At 39.7% G+C, this 15,662-nt stretch overlaps 1 protein-coding gene across 7 annotated transcripts in view; it reads left to right on the forward strand.

Moving 5' to 3' along the window:
- The first annotated feature begins 1,217 nt into the window (after positions 1-1,217).
- The window catches only part of LOC131694155 (uncharacterized), a 32,531-nt gene continuing 18,086 nt past the window's right edge, over positions 1,218-15,662 (forward strand). For 2 of the 7 annotated variants that reach the window (XM_058982623.1, XM_058982622.1), the window contains exon 1: positions 1,718-1,930. The gene's annotated coding sequence lies outside the window, so the exon portion shown is untranslated. Of the gene's footprint in view, positions 1,328-1,712; positions 1,941-15,662 lie in introns of those variants that run through there. The other 5 variants (XM_058982618.1, XM_058982624.1, XM_058982617.1 and 2 more) reach the window with 5 other exon arrangements.

Consider the following 15,662-nt stretch of genomic DNA (forward strand, 5'->3'; position numbering starts at 1 on the left):
GCATCTCACCGATTGTTTATAGACTAAATAAAGCCAAAGAGATAAATAAAAGTTAATAATTGATGATTTTTTACTATGGACAATTTTCCAAGCACGATTATGACACGCCATACAAATTTTGTCATCAATACACACCTATGACATGTATGAGTGCGACTTTTGTTTACATGTTTAGCAAAAACTCGTAATATAGTCAACCGATCTTCATAATATTTGAGAGATTAATACAGACTAGACAAAATCATCAATTGTATTCTCTGAATTGATTCTACTATTTACCAATTGCAAGATATTCAATCTCAAACTTTCAAAATCGTTTTTCTCGAAATGTGCAAAATGGCGCTTGTCATAAGATAGCACAACAGCGACGTACTGTGATTACCAAATTTTTTTTTAAATAAAATCGTAATACTTGTTCCGCTTGCTTGCATTGTATGACGTTATGCTCGTTTGGCTTCGGATTTTGACAGTTTATTTGCCTCGATAAAATGGGCCTTCGCTGTTCTACTACTATGAGTGTATGTAGGCAGAAGACTGTCTGCAGAGGAAACTGGAGTTGAATGACAATCAGGCATCGCAGACTTCTGTGGCATTAACTGGGATAGTGTGTTACAAATTTCCATCTCAATGTGGGTTGATGAACGTTTTAACTCTAATGCATGATTTGGCGAAGCGAGGCACGTTCTATAGAAGGTTTCTAAACACGTGTCACATAGCCAAATAGCATTTTTCGTGATTGCGACAATACTAGCCTCTGTTAATCCTACACACTTGGCATGATACGTTTTACGATACCTTTCTTCACACACAGTGAACAGGTCCACTTTACAGTCGATCACCGTATCACAGTTTTCCAATTCCATACTGAACAATAATAATTGCGAAACAACAATCGTAACAGATTGAACTTCTACGATGTTCAAAATATTTCGGTTTCCATTGAGCTCTAAAATGTTTCACAAGGATAACATAAGCTTAAATGCTTTAAAAACCATAAAAAAGTATCCAAATTTGCACCACAGAATACGAACCGAGCCGGGCGCGCAAGGTTGACGCGAAAACGCACGCTCCGGCCTCTCACGAGTTTCACGAACGGTCACGCTTAGAGCGGACTTCGTGGAAGCGGGAGTGGAAAATTCTCCACCCAGTCTCAATCATTCTCTGCCCACAGGATTCACAATCGCTCACGAGTTTTCACCTTACTTTCACGCCGCCAAGCAGAAGATTCAAAATTTACCGTAAAGATCAGCCGCCGCAGTCTAATTTCAACTGCTGAAACGGATACTAGAACACGATCGCTCCTCTAGAACCCGATCGAGAAAGCTAAGTAGGTAGCAAAAATAGTTGCATTTTTTATCACTTTGTGTAATGGTCGCTAGCAATCGTCAAATATGTCCTAAGTTTTCGCGTACTGTTTTAAATGTGGAATAAATTTGGTGCTAACTAATTCGTAAAAAAGTTACAAGTTCTCTTTTGCCTGGAAAAATCGTGAGATTATATAACGAAATTTTCATCCAGATGTGTGAAAACCACGCGGTCAAGCAGTTTAAAACACGGTAGCATACAGTATGAGTTCTATTGTTTGAACTAAGCTGTTCGATCGACATACATACCCAGTTGAATCGATTTTTAATGCTAAAGTGACGATAAGACTTTAAAATTAAAGGATTAGAAGTGGTTTTTTTACTCGTCAAGCACATTCCCGTTCAATGCGCAGTTGGTTCGGATCTCGGCAAAAAAGGAGGAAAATTTAAGAGAAAAATGTGAAAAAGATAATAATAGCATTTTTGTTGGCGTGCCCGCTGGGAACGGCTGCTGTCTGACTGTTGGTCACAGCTACCAACTAAACACCTACCGGATAGCTGTAACATTTCGGTTTTGACTTAGCTGCTTCGTTGTTATTGTTGTTCTTTTGTCACCGAGCAAGGCGGTAAGAAATGGTGTGTTTATAATTAGTGACGAAAGAATACAGTGCGAACGACGAAATACCATGCGCGAGATTGTTCGCGAGCAACAACAACAACAACCGTTGGGAGTGTGTGTGTCCGTTTGAATTTGATGGAAATTTTCTAAAAATATTGCAATATCGTTTGCCTTTTCAGAGAAGAGTTGTTTAGTGAGTGGAAACAAAATAGTCTTTCTACGAATCGATCAGAACTTTGTTTGTCATTTAGGTCGCTAATTTCTCATAACTTTTTCAAAAGAAAAGGGTGTATGATAATAGGATGACAATAAACTGCTATTATGAAGGATGCACGTGGTAGCACGTATAATTATCAACCAAAACGCTCATTCAATTCTCAAAACAATTCAAATGAATGTGAGTGTAGAATGTAAGGTCAAGTTTATTGCTATGAAAATGCAACAGGAAAACTACGGTCAAAGTCAAGATTATTTGTACAGTGGTGCACATATATTATTTGCGTGACCATGAAAATTAATGTGAATGTGAAAAGTTATTTCAGAAACAAAGAGAATAACATCATCATTCCACTATATGACTCACAGAATTAAATGGTTATCCCTCACTCCAAACTGCTGAAGGTCATAACCCAAAAGAACCCATTTGAAGGCTCCTGGAATCTGGACAATCCGCTTCCAACCCATTTCGTATCGGTTCTTAGAACGACATTCATTCATATGGGTGGACGAAAAGCTATCAGGAACAAAAACGTTTTGACGTTACGGCAACAGAACCTTGAACAAGAAACGAGTATTTTGTAATTGTTGCATATCGCATTAATCTGAAGAATGGGTTCAGCTATGTTATTACAAATTAATTTTCTGTCCGTATACTAACTAATTCACGACTTTATAAACATTTGTATAAATCTTATGTTGATTCGTCATTACATTCATAGATTTGGAAGCATTTTTTGCTACTCGAGTACACGAAGTAGATAAAATTTAGGTTAAAACTATTTTTTCTCCACTAAGGAGAAAATTGTGTTAAATAACATTTGCGCGTAAAGAGCACAAAAGATATAACTAAATTAGGTATTGGAGAGGCGATTCGGGTTCCTTTCAGAATCCGACACTAATATCGTGACAAGACTAAGTTAGCGCTGGATGGAAATTGGTTTTAAACAATTTTCTCCTTAAGTTTGGAATAGGCAAGAATCGAAAACGAAAAAAGCAGTTTTTTTCGTTTTCGATTTTTGCCCATTCTCTGTTCAACTTGTTAAGGGAGGAAGAATAGATTTTACCAAAATTGATCTTCACTAAAGAGAAATACAGCACAGCACCTAGCTAAGCCAAATCAAATGTGTCGATGTCATTAGTTCTTATCAGCTTAAAATGAGTGGTTGTGGTCCGCTAGGAGGTTGATAACAGTGTATTATCCGTGTGTCATCCGGCGGGTTGAAGTATCTCTACCAACAATAGATCCACTGGGTGCCTGTTCCCATGTCGTAAGAGGCGAATGAAAACAAGAGTCCTCAAGTCAAAGCGTTTCTCCGTGCCGAGAACTGAATGGCTAGCAGGACTAAAATATGCCAGTCGCGCACGGAGTGTCGTAGGTCTTACCCTTGCTGTGTTACGCGAATCTCTGACACAGCGGACGTTTGTTTCTTCGCAAACAAACGTGGGAATACCCATTTCGGGATTCGCTATAGGCGACTACAAGCCAACGTGTTTGGTATCTTCTAGTTGCTGTACAACAACTGCTGATGATGAAATGTGTAGTGCTGTCATCGAGTATGGTTAGAATAGCTCAAATTAATCTTCAGCATAAACGTACAGCAACTATGAATCTATCCAGCCTTGTGCAGGAAGAAAAAGCTTCCATAGCTTTGGTTGAAGAACCGTATTTCCATAAAGGATACTTCTATGTTGAGAAGCTACATAACTCCGTCTTCGTAGATTTCAACAAAAATGGCATGACAAATCCACGTGAAATGCCTCGTGCATGTATACTTGCGAATAGTGCTATTGACGCATGTCTTATATCCGACCTCACAACTCGCGATATTTGTGCTGTCACAGTAAATATGACTGATGACAACATAAACAAGAAATACGTCTATTGTTCGGCATATTCGCCGCATAATGAACCATCACCTTCTAATGATTTCAAAAGGGTTGTATCATTTTGTGGCAGAAATGGGTTTCCCCTCATAATCGGCAGTGATGCAAATGCCCACCACATAATTTGGGGCAGCTCAGGTATCAATTTGAGAGGCACCAAATTCATGGAATACTTAAGTAGTACAAATCTGCTCTTTCTTAATGCAGGAAACCGCCTAACATTTGCATGAGCTGGTATAGAAGAGGTGTTAGATATAACTCTCTGTTCTGACGGTATTACGCATGAGTTGGTACTAAACGAGCTCGAACCGTCGATATCTGATAATAAGTACATCGTCTTTGATCATTTAAACGTCTCACTAGATATCGTCACATATCGTAATCCAAAATCTACGAACTGGGACCTCTACGAAGAGGGATTGGCGACTAGGTTTCATGGGTATCTTCCGACGATTGAATCTCCAAGTAACTTGGACGAGGTCGTGGATAAAACAAGCTCATTCATAGTAGCAGCATACCAAGAGGCTTGTTCACTTCGAGTTATGCGTGCTTCTAGAGGAACATCTTGGTGGAATACCGAACTTGTTCGATTCAAAAAGTTATGTAGAAGAGCTTGGAATCGCAGACGCAGGGACGAGTCGGAGGTATTTAAGGTGGCTCGAAAAGCATACAGAACTGCCCTTCGATCCTCTGAACGAAGTGGTTGGAAATGCCTCTGCACAAATGTCTTAAGTCTCAACGAGACTAGTAGATTAAATAAGTTACTTTCGAAATCGAAACACTTTCATGTCAGTTCAATTAGAACTGCTAATGGTGAATACTCGTCTGACGAAGATGTAGTACTCAACTGTCTTTTTGACACACATCCTTTCCAGGCTGTACGGAGCTATCACTGACGACTGCCCCTGAGTTCTTTTCAGGTAGTTCTGATTCTTGGGCATTTGCTCGTAGAATTGTGACAACCGATTCGATCAAAAGGGCGATTGAAAGTTTTGCTCCGTTTAAGTCTCCGCGGAAAGAGGATATGAACACTTTACGCAAATTTTGAAAAAAGTTCTTACTTTTAGTCTTGCAACAGGATCCATTGCATTTGCGGGGCAAGAAATAACTGTAAAATTCATTCCCAAATCCGAGCCTTATGTGTTGTTAAGCAATGTTAATCCAAATAACACATCAATAGTGCTTTTCACGCAACGAAAGATTACAACCAGAGCTCGTCCATTGCAGTTCTATGATTCTGAAATTAGTGTGGCAGATCAAATTAAGTCGACATCGATTTCAGAATCAAGAAAACTTGCATGGCCTTCGGCCAATGTAGACGGGCTTTCGGCAAATCTTGGTGACTGAAACCCAAGCACATTCAGTGGATTTTTGGATTGTTTTGTGGCAGAAGGGAATGAACATAAAATCACTATATGTATTTCTGAAACAATAGGCACTTCCTTCTGCATACCGTCTTAAGGTTACTGAACTCTGGAACAGTAACCCAATAGATCGTGAAACTAGCCACACAAGACTATGGTCCCAAATTATGGCTGGAGATGAGTATACACTTGCTCCCAGTGACCTTACACTCACATGGTGTTTTCCTTTTAAAACTTTTGATGTGAGAATTCATCCTCGCGAGGAATGCCGGTCTGGCTGGCTGAAGCGACAACTCCAAGAATATGTAGTTTGTTATACTGACAGTTCTTTGTTGGAGAGCCGAGCCGGTGTGCTGGTGTCTATTGTCGTGAAATGAGATTTAACCAATCTCATTCGCTTGGTAGATACAGTGCCGTATTCCAAGCAGAACTCTTCGCGATTTTGTGTGGCGTACAATCAGCGCTTCAACAGGGAATTTGTGATAAAAGAATTTATTTTTGCTCTGACAGCTTTTTGCCTTTCTCATATAGAAAGGTTATGCAATCACTCTGAAAAATGTCAACCTAATCCCGGCCCGGAGGGCCGAGTGTCATATCCCATTCGACTCAGTTCGTCGAGATCGGAAAAAGTCTGTATGTGTGTATGTATGTGTGTGTATGTGTGTATGTGTGTATGTGTGTGTATGTATGTGCGTATGTGTTAAATAATATCACTCATTTTTCTCAGAGATGGCTGGACCGATTTGCCCAAACTTAGTCTCAAATGAAAGGTGCAACCTTCCCATCGGCTGCTATTGAATTTTGGATCGATCGGAATTCTGGTTCCGGAATTACGGGCTTCAGAGTGTGGCCACACAGAAATTTCTCATATAAACTATAGGAAAAATTAAAAATAGAATTTTTATTTTTGATGCTAAATGTGTTCAAGGTGCATGAAACGTCGAGATTATATGCAAACTCGAAAAAAAATTTGACGACGATTCACCTTTTTGGATTTTGGCACATTTTTGCCTTTCTCATATAGAAAGGTTATGCAATCACTCTGAAAAACGTCAACCTAATTTTTTTTTCGACTCGCATAAGGTTTCTGGATTTTAACAGGGGCGTAGTTGATGGTTTACGGAGAGGGGTTACACCCCCCCCCCTATACTGTTCACTCCCCTCCTTTAAAAATCTCCTTAAATCAGCCCTCAGACCACCACCCCATCCAGCCCTCATACCTCTCCCTTTCAACCCCATCATCTTTAAACCACCACTATATCACAAAGCATACCAATTTAAGCTGGGGAGTCGTTCGTTCATGGGACTTTCGCCCTCCTCACATACCCACCCCCGCATGACAAAATGAGTTAGCAAGCAGATAACATTGATCTAATGCTGATTAGGCTAATGGAGTATGATATTTTTTTGTTTCAAGTGTTTCACCGTCGACACGTAGCTCATCAAGTTCGTGGCTGGCATACCATTGTGTATAAGTGCAAAGTGTACTAAGAATGTAATGGACATTTCCACAATTATGTTGAACATAAAAAGCCTCCGTGCCATAGTTTAGAGAAATGAGAAAGGCACAATTGCACCGTTAGGTGGATTAAAACAGGTTTTTTATTTTGAGGTTTTTACCTTTGAGTCAATCACCTTCTCTCGAGAGAAATCTCTTTGGAAAAATCTAACCCTATGTGCGGGATTAGGAATCGAACCCAAGTGAGCTGCGTACAAGGCAATCGATTTACCAACTACGCAATGCCCGTCCCTTGGCACATTCAGACTTCCCTGATAGCACTTAATTCGCAAATTCAAGATTGAAATTAGTAAACGCTTGTCGGAGTCAAACCGAAGAACATAGCATTTCAATTTCGCCTTCTATGAGTTCCTGGTCATTCTGGTATTACTGGAAATGAATGCGCGGCCGAATTGGCTAGAGTTAGCACTGCGAGTGACTTCCTTGGTCCAGAACCAGGTCTACCACTGTCGATAAATTGGATAATGAACAAGACTCGCTCTTGAGCTGCATCCGAATATACCAACCATTAGCGTAGCTTACATGTTTGCGTTCAAACGAAAACTTTTCTACCGGATGTGATTCCGAAAATGAATTTGCTGTATTTTTCCAAGTACAATTGCAGACTGGATGTGATGTGATGTGATGTGTTTTAAAGCCACCATCAGCTCAAGGTTTTTAAGTTCCAAGTACAATTGCAGACTGGACCTTGCAAACTCAATTATGACATGACCACTATTCAGCGCGCTGAGTATTATTCGTGTGATCTTTGGGAATCCGATTACGGAACTTCATATCATTTGATATGTAACTGCCCTGCAGTAATGCAATTGCTTGGTTCTCCTTACCTATCTACAGAGGGTTGAAACTCAAAGATTAGCGAACTTTCAAGCTGCTTAAACTTTAATAGAATTTGAAAGTTGGTTATGCCGCTATTGAGGGATTCCATGAGAAACCGGCCGACCACAAAATGAGGACCATCGTCGATTCGAACGAAACTTTGAAGTTGAGTTCGGTTTATGAATCTCCTTGATTTTCTCTGACAATTGCAATGTTTTGATAGAAGAGCAATTTTTTAAAAGGGTATAGACATTTCTACGTGCATTAATTTCAAAAAAAAAATTGTTCGATTGCTGTATTTTATACAGCTAAACTTTCTGAGTTACAGAACGAGTTACAGGGAATGAAAATTTCTGTACAATTAACATATACACTGAAAAAATGTTGTGTCATTTTTCATAAAAAACAAAAATTTGTGTTGAAAATTTAAATTGCAAAAAAAAACATTTTTTTCAAATTTTTTATATTTTATCAACAAAAACGTAAAGAGAAAAGGCACATTTTGAATATGATTGTATGAAGGAACTTATCGGTAAAAAAGTTTTTCTAAGAATAACTTTATACATGTTTTCAAATTCCATGCTGAGTGACATACAAAACTACTGGTTTACAATATCGCCTTGATGTCGAAGAGAAAGTTACAGGAAATGTTGTAAGTCTTTCGATAAACCTATTGTTGTTGATGTTAAAACAAAATTTAAAATATATATAAAGGGTTCCAACGTAAAAAAACAGTTGTTTGTCATTTTTTTAGAAAGATGGGTGAACTTTTGTACATTTTTTTTCGTTTATTTGACACGGCTCATAGCGGTAGCTTAACGGAGCCGTGGATCTTTTATGTGTTTACAATATGTAAAAAATAAAAACAAATATTATTGTTTGTCCGTTGGATCTCGTGCGCGCAACTTTTTATTGCAAGCGGAGACCTTCTTTCGCGGCTCGCCTACTGCGTCATGGGGACCGTTTAATTCTCTCGTATCCTCTGTATCAAGGTCATCATCGTTAAAAGTGCCTTGGTGCTCGCGACCAGATGTTCTTTTCTGCTTCTTGCACTTACGGGTGACCAATGTAAATTCGTCGTCATTCTTATTATCTTCATCACCGATGTTACTTACAGTTGTCTCAGGGGTGCTGGATGCTGCTTTGGCAGTTGTCAATATGGACTGAACAGCTGCCATAAATTTGGCAACCGTTTGTGGTTCAGGTATTGGTATTGAAAATTCTTTTTTGGGTTGGTTTTCCGTGGATTCGTTGGCAATGGATAGCGATACATTCTCCTCTGTATCTTCCGCGCAAGGTTGTCCGTGGTGTGCTGTATGATTACAATACTTGCACTTAGGAGTTTGCCCCTCATGGGTGCATAACGTAGTTTGATGAATAGTAGCTTCGTGGGTTTTATGTTTTATAGTCAAGTGGGAGGGGATAGGTCTTTCGATCCGCATCCTCACCACAAGAACACCGTTAGGTTACCCGGGAAGAAATTTCTCCACGTATCACGTGTAACGGATTCTACTTCTCCGTATTGCGACATGTATTTTGCGATTAGATCAGGAGGGGTACGTGGTCATGTAATTTTTCATCTACAGAGTATTTTTCTATATACACGGGAATCTTAATTCCAACTTTATCACTTTCAGCCACGTGCTTCAAGTTGTTCTGCAATACGAAACGTTCGGCTTGTGCTAACGTGTTGAATGATATGAGCACTACATTGCGAAGATGATAATACTGTAGATACATAACCTCCTTGAGCTTTAGCTGCATCTTCGCCGTCAGCAGGTACTCCACTTCACGAAAACTCAATCTTATTGAACAGAATTTAAAGTCAACGACCGCTGTGTTGGGTCGGAGCAGAGATTTTTCGTCAACTTTACTCATGATGGCAAGAATAAATTAAATGTTTCCTTTGTTCTCAAGACAATGCACACTAGATCGAGAGGTTGCTAGTTGTTGTTCACTTGGTTCGATTGTACGTCTGACTTGGGCAGAAGTAGAAAGTAGAATGACTTTTGTACATTATACTACATCATTTCAATAACATTCTGTAATTTTTTCATGCAAAAATATCAACTAGCGACTCGATGACGAAGCTTTTTGTGGAACGTCTCTGGAAAAACACGATTTGCGGTGTTATCTGCCATTCAAAAACTACTTAACCAATTTATTTCAAATTTTGCATACCCATTCTACGTAAAAAATATCTAACCCTTACGTTGAGTTATTGGGATAATTTTTCAATTAAGGGGACTTTTTACTCATAAAATGGCGAAATTTTTCTTGAGAAACAGCGATGCCGCCATTTTATTAGTAAAAAACCCCTTAATTGAAAAATTATCTCAAAAACTCAACGTAGGGGTAAGGTTTTTTTACATAGAATGTGTATGCAAAGTTTGAAATAAATCGGTCAAATAGTTTTTGAATAGCAGTTAACACCGCAAATCGTGTTTTCCAGAAAAAGCTTCAACACCAAGTCGCTTGTAGATATTTTTGCATAAAAAAATTACAGAATATTATTGAAATGATGTAGTATATTGTACAAAAGTTTCGGTCAATTGGCTTCACCTATCTTTCTAAAAAAAATTGACAAGAAAACTGATTTTTTAAGGTAAAACCCTTTGCCCCCCCCCCCCCCCCTAAAAACGAGAAGCTTATGCAGCTCCCTTATACGAACTTTCGGAGCGGTTTCACGCGCTTTTCTATTGGAACGCTGTCAGAGGTGGAGTATGTTAATTTTTCAAATCACATTAATCGACATTTTTGTAAATTTGTACAACTGTTTCTATCGGCATCAGACAATACAATCATATTCTTTATTTAATAATAGAATGATAATTTTTTAATTGTTATTTAGCATGGAGCACACAAATGAATCGACAGCAGATGGAATAGTTTTTTGCACAGGAGATTCTTTAAATTTTAGAATAACATCTAGCCCATTTATAATGTCAAAATTGCAAGACACAAACATTATTTTTTTTACTAAGCGTATGCTCTTCAGCAAATTTCTCCACACACAGTGAGTTCAAATCAACAACACTAAAAACTAAAAAACGCTACACTAAATAAAACTACAATTACAGTTTTCCTTGAAAAAGGCCACCAAAATCGGCCGAAACGTCGGGTAATTCAAAACCAAGCCGTTTGTTTTATATACGCAAGACTTAGTAAAACAACTTTTTCGAAAAGTAAATGCAGTTGAAAAGATTATTTTGAACAAATTACAGTCTTTCGGTTGGTTAGCCATCCTGCTAGCGTTAGTCTGGTGATACAAAGTGGAAATGCAAACCTATTGACTTATAGGTGTTACTGGTTTGGCTACGGTGCTGAGTGTTTACAGTACTGACGCGTGTAAGTCTGATTGTCAGTATAGAGTGTAGTCTGAGAATAGGCAGATCCAGGTTCTAGGATAACGAAGAAAGGAATGGGGTATTCTATCGGCATTCTCACCCCTCGAACACCGTTCAGAATACTTGGAAATGAATGCCTCCATTTATTCTCTTTGGCGTAGAAAGCTTCTTCATAATACGTGATATTTTATTAATAATATCGGGTGTTCCCGGACACGGGCCGTACTTCATGTTGTAGCATAAAGCAAAGGTTTGTGCTGTGGATAACCATCAAATCTTATCATTACTACATATCGTTTATGTTGAAGCTGAATTATATGAACATTATGTTTATCGTTTTGACATTTTAACCATTAGTAAACACTCCGCTTCTCGAATGGAGGGTCAATTATTACGCCATAGAAGTCCTCAACGGTCATACAGATATACCGAAAAGTAAACTCCTGATTATCAATCAAAGTCGAAATGCGATTGATACAATCTCTTCTGTCGGAACAAAAATACCGAAGCTTCGTAGTGGATTTCTATGGTACAGTGCATATTTATTTATTTCATCTTCGGCATGTACCGTACAGATAACTCTTAATACAATTGTTAACGCCAATATTAAAAATTTTTAATAGCTGATTTATAACTAGATTTAGTGGTATGGAGGTCTAGAGCAGTTTTGTTGAATTTGTTACAACATCTGTCCAGCAGATTATTCTGGTCATAAGCTGTACGATGTCTAGGAATCCACAACGGCGGACGATTCCTTATACCACGAGGAGGAACAAAAAAATTAATCCTAGAAAGAATGTCGGGACAGTCAATATTGTTCGATAACATATCGTAGATAAACATTCTTTGCAAGAAACTACGACGAGACTCTAACATTGACAAATCTAGCAACATGCATCTATTATTGTACGGCAGAAGATGGCTAGGGTTGTTCCAATGCAGTTTTCTGAGAGCAAATCGTACAAAGCTTCTTTGAACACGCTCCAATCGATTACTTTGGACGGCGTTGTATGGCGCCCATACTTGTACGGCATAATCTAAGGTGCTCCAGACCAGTGCGCAGTATATTGATCTCAGCGCGTAGAAATCCACAAAATCAACTGTGTTCCGTTTCAGAAAGCCCAGTGTTGCAAAAGCCTTCGCCGTTGTTGAAGTGATGTGGTCAGCGAAACGAAATTTTCTGTCGAACAACACTCCCAAGTCACGGATAGAATCCACCCTCTCGATGACACAGGCTTGAAGAGTATCTTCGCAAATACCTTACAATTGGGGGAGCGCCCGAAACTTATCACCTTACATTTATCGACGTTGATCTGCATGCCGTTTAGTAAGCACCATTCCTCTATACTGTCTATATCATCTTGAAGCTCAGCAGAGTCGAGTCCTGCGGCAATTGAGCGAAAGATTTTCAGATCATCAGCGTAGAGTAGTTTTCCGGACTTGATGCGGGTGCAGAGATCGTTGATGAATAAGAGAAACATAAGTAGCCCTAGGTGACTTCCTTGAGGCACACCGGTTGGCGTTTCGAACGTGCTTGAACGCGTGGTACCGATTCTAACGAAACCGGATCGCTCGGAGAGGTAGGAATGTAGCCGTCTGGTTACCCATCCAGGAAAACTTTATCGCTCCAGCTTCAAAACAGCAACGTTGTGGGGTACCTTGTCGAATGCGAAATCTAAATATATTGCGTCCACTTGTTGACGCTTCTCGACGGCTGGAACCAGAAAACTTGTGTACGTCATCAAGTTCGAAGTGGCGGAACGTTTTTTACAAATCCGTACGTTCTTCGATTATGTTGGAAGAAGCAGCGTACATCGCATTGTAAATAAACTTGTCCAGAACTTTAGCTAGACAGATCAGCAGCGAGATTCCTCTGTAGTTTTCGATATTGTGGATGTTTCCAGCTTTATTGATGGGAACTCTAGCAGCTTCTTTTCATATTGCAGTTCCATTTGACGAAGAATAATTTTGTTGTCGTCGGTCCTACGACGTAAGTATCGCTTTCGTAGTTTCCGAAGTACGTTGCGTAGGCGACCAGAATTCCACCACGGAAACTTATAATCTGCTTTTCTGGTGATACAGGAACATTGCGGTGAATAATCTCATATACTGCCTCGTAGAACGCCGCAACCAGGGCCGACGGAAAGCGTGGGTAGTATGTGTAGTACTACCCACTCGAAAATAACCGATTACCCACTCGAAATTTTGAACCATTTCAAAAAATTTAGATGTGCAACACATGTATCTCGCATTACACACATTTGAAAACATCGATGTACCACAATTCAATTTGCATAAACGAATGTAATTTAATGTGAATGTAATGTAAGCGTGTGCATTGCGAAAAGGGAAAAAATCCTTACTAATGGACCCCTCACCCTATGCTTTCTACCCACTCGGGCGTAAAGTGTTTCGCCGCCCCTGGCCGCAACTGCCTGATCTAAATCGTATCCATCCAGCATATCACGCCAATTGACTGCCCCAATGGCCATTGAGACTTCATCGAGGTTGCGTTGAGTAAAGTCAAAGTTGAGATCGTCGTTGATTGTATCAAAAGCGTCACAACCATCAGAACGCGTATCAACTCTCAAAACGATGGGTTTATGGTGAGGGTCTACCTTCAGTATAGACGTTGGAGGCTCAATCAGTTTGAACACGTCCGTGTCGATGACGAAGGCTAAATCAAGGGTCCGTCCTTTCACGTTGCTAAGAGAGCAGATTTGATACAAAACACCAGCGTTTCTGTGATAGCCATCTCTTGTTCCGATGTTGCATTTTCAGGAATGTAGCACTTGAGGTCGTCATCGAAGATCCACCGAAGATGAGGGAGATTGTAATCGCCTACAACAAGTACATTGTCTTTTCGGTTGGTCTTCTCGAGAACAGTCCCGCTGAGAGGAGGAGGCAGCCAGGGCAATTGCCTTGGGGCCCGGGTCGTATTTGAGGGCCCGCGTTTTTACCCGAATGATGGGCGAACACGTCCGGTATTCATAGAAGAGCAATAAAAATACCAATAATAATTTCATTGTAATCATTCGCCTTATTAAATTGATGAAAGCGTAAAAAAAATGAAAATTTTATTTTATTGTTGACATTTGTTAAAACAAATGTTCTTAAGGGAGTTGTCTACTTTGTGTACAAGTTTAAAAATCGAGTTTTATTGCTTGAATCGACGGAATACACTACAAATTATTGAGAAGCCAATTCAAAGTATTTTCGAAAAAAGGCAATAGAGCTTCAAACAGAAATGCGAGCGCACGGACAAACGCATCCGTCCTCTTCTACGTTCGCTTCTTTGCTGGTGGTGCCGGTTGTTGGCTTGGAGACACTGGGCGTGATTGATGTTGAGTGAATATTTGTTCCTATCAGATCCGTTGGTATTGTGGCCGTTTGTGGTTTGGCATAAGATAACGGTGTGCTGTTCACGATTATAGTAGGTGGGCTTTTCTTAGCTGCTTTTGCACAGAGTTTTTCGTGATGCAGTGTCTTTTGTAGAATTCGCGCATAGTGATCTACCATGGTTGCAGCATTGTCTGATGAAACGTCCCATTTTCGGTTGATCCGCATAAAATGGTTACGTATGAATAAGTTAACCAACTCTGACGAAAAAATCCGTACACCATATTGCAGCGAAGCGAAATCGTTTACCACGCTCAGGCAAACAGTCCGCCCAATGTACGGATTTTTTCGTCAGAGTTGGTAAGCTTACGTATGAAAAAGTTGGTTTGTATGGAAGCATTCTCACCACAAGAACAACCTGACCTTAATTGACCATTGATTACAATGGATAATTTTTTGTATTTTTATAGCACGTTCAAGGAATTTTTCTTCTAAAAGTGTATTGTGTTGAGATAGAACGGTAATTTTGGGACTCGCCAAAGATGCTTGTGATGTCTATAAGACCCTAAGTATAATGTGCGAAATAAAGTAATCAAATCAGTTCAGTTCATCCAACAGTTGCAGTACTCGGTTGCCCACTGCACCGGCAGACGAAAGAAGAGAGGAAGGGTTGGTACGTTATCGAAAGTTATTTTTTTTCTTTTGCTGTGTCGATAAAGAAGAGAGGCTATTTAAAAAAACACGGCTCTATGTTAACAAAGCTGACAGCCATTAAGGTGCTTCACACTATATCGCCTTTTCCGACACTAAGTGTGTTTTAATGATCTCTATAGAACTATGAAGCCGTGAAGAATATGTTTTGTATGTGAATATTGAACACATCTAAGGTCATTGAATAATGCTTCGCGGTCTCTTGGGTATATTCCTTACCCCTAACCTTGCCGTTTCCCAAATCCTTCCCATCAAGGAAAGGACGATTCATGGCACGGCACAAATCTCTAATCAACATGGGAAACGTACCATTAAAGCTAGACGCTACTGATTCCTGAGTACCCGCAAATTGAAAAACTCGTAGCTATTGCAATTTTACCTGATTTGGATACCACGGATTAAGAACCTGTCGAAATTCACCTGTCTGGCAGGCTATCTGTGGATATGGCAATATGAGTCAACCGGAGACTAATAGAAACCACGGTCTCACGAGTTTTCCATGGCTGAAGAGGAACTAACTCATACTGAGCTAGAGGG

This window comes from Topomyia yanbarensis, chromosome 3 (assembly GCF_030247195.1).
Source record: "Topomyia yanbarensis strain Yona2022 chromosome 3, ASM3024719v1, whole genome shotgun sequence".
NCBI classification, from domain to species: domain Eukaryota; kingdom Metazoa; phylum Arthropoda; class Insecta; order Diptera; family Culicidae; genus Topomyia; species Topomyia yanbarensis.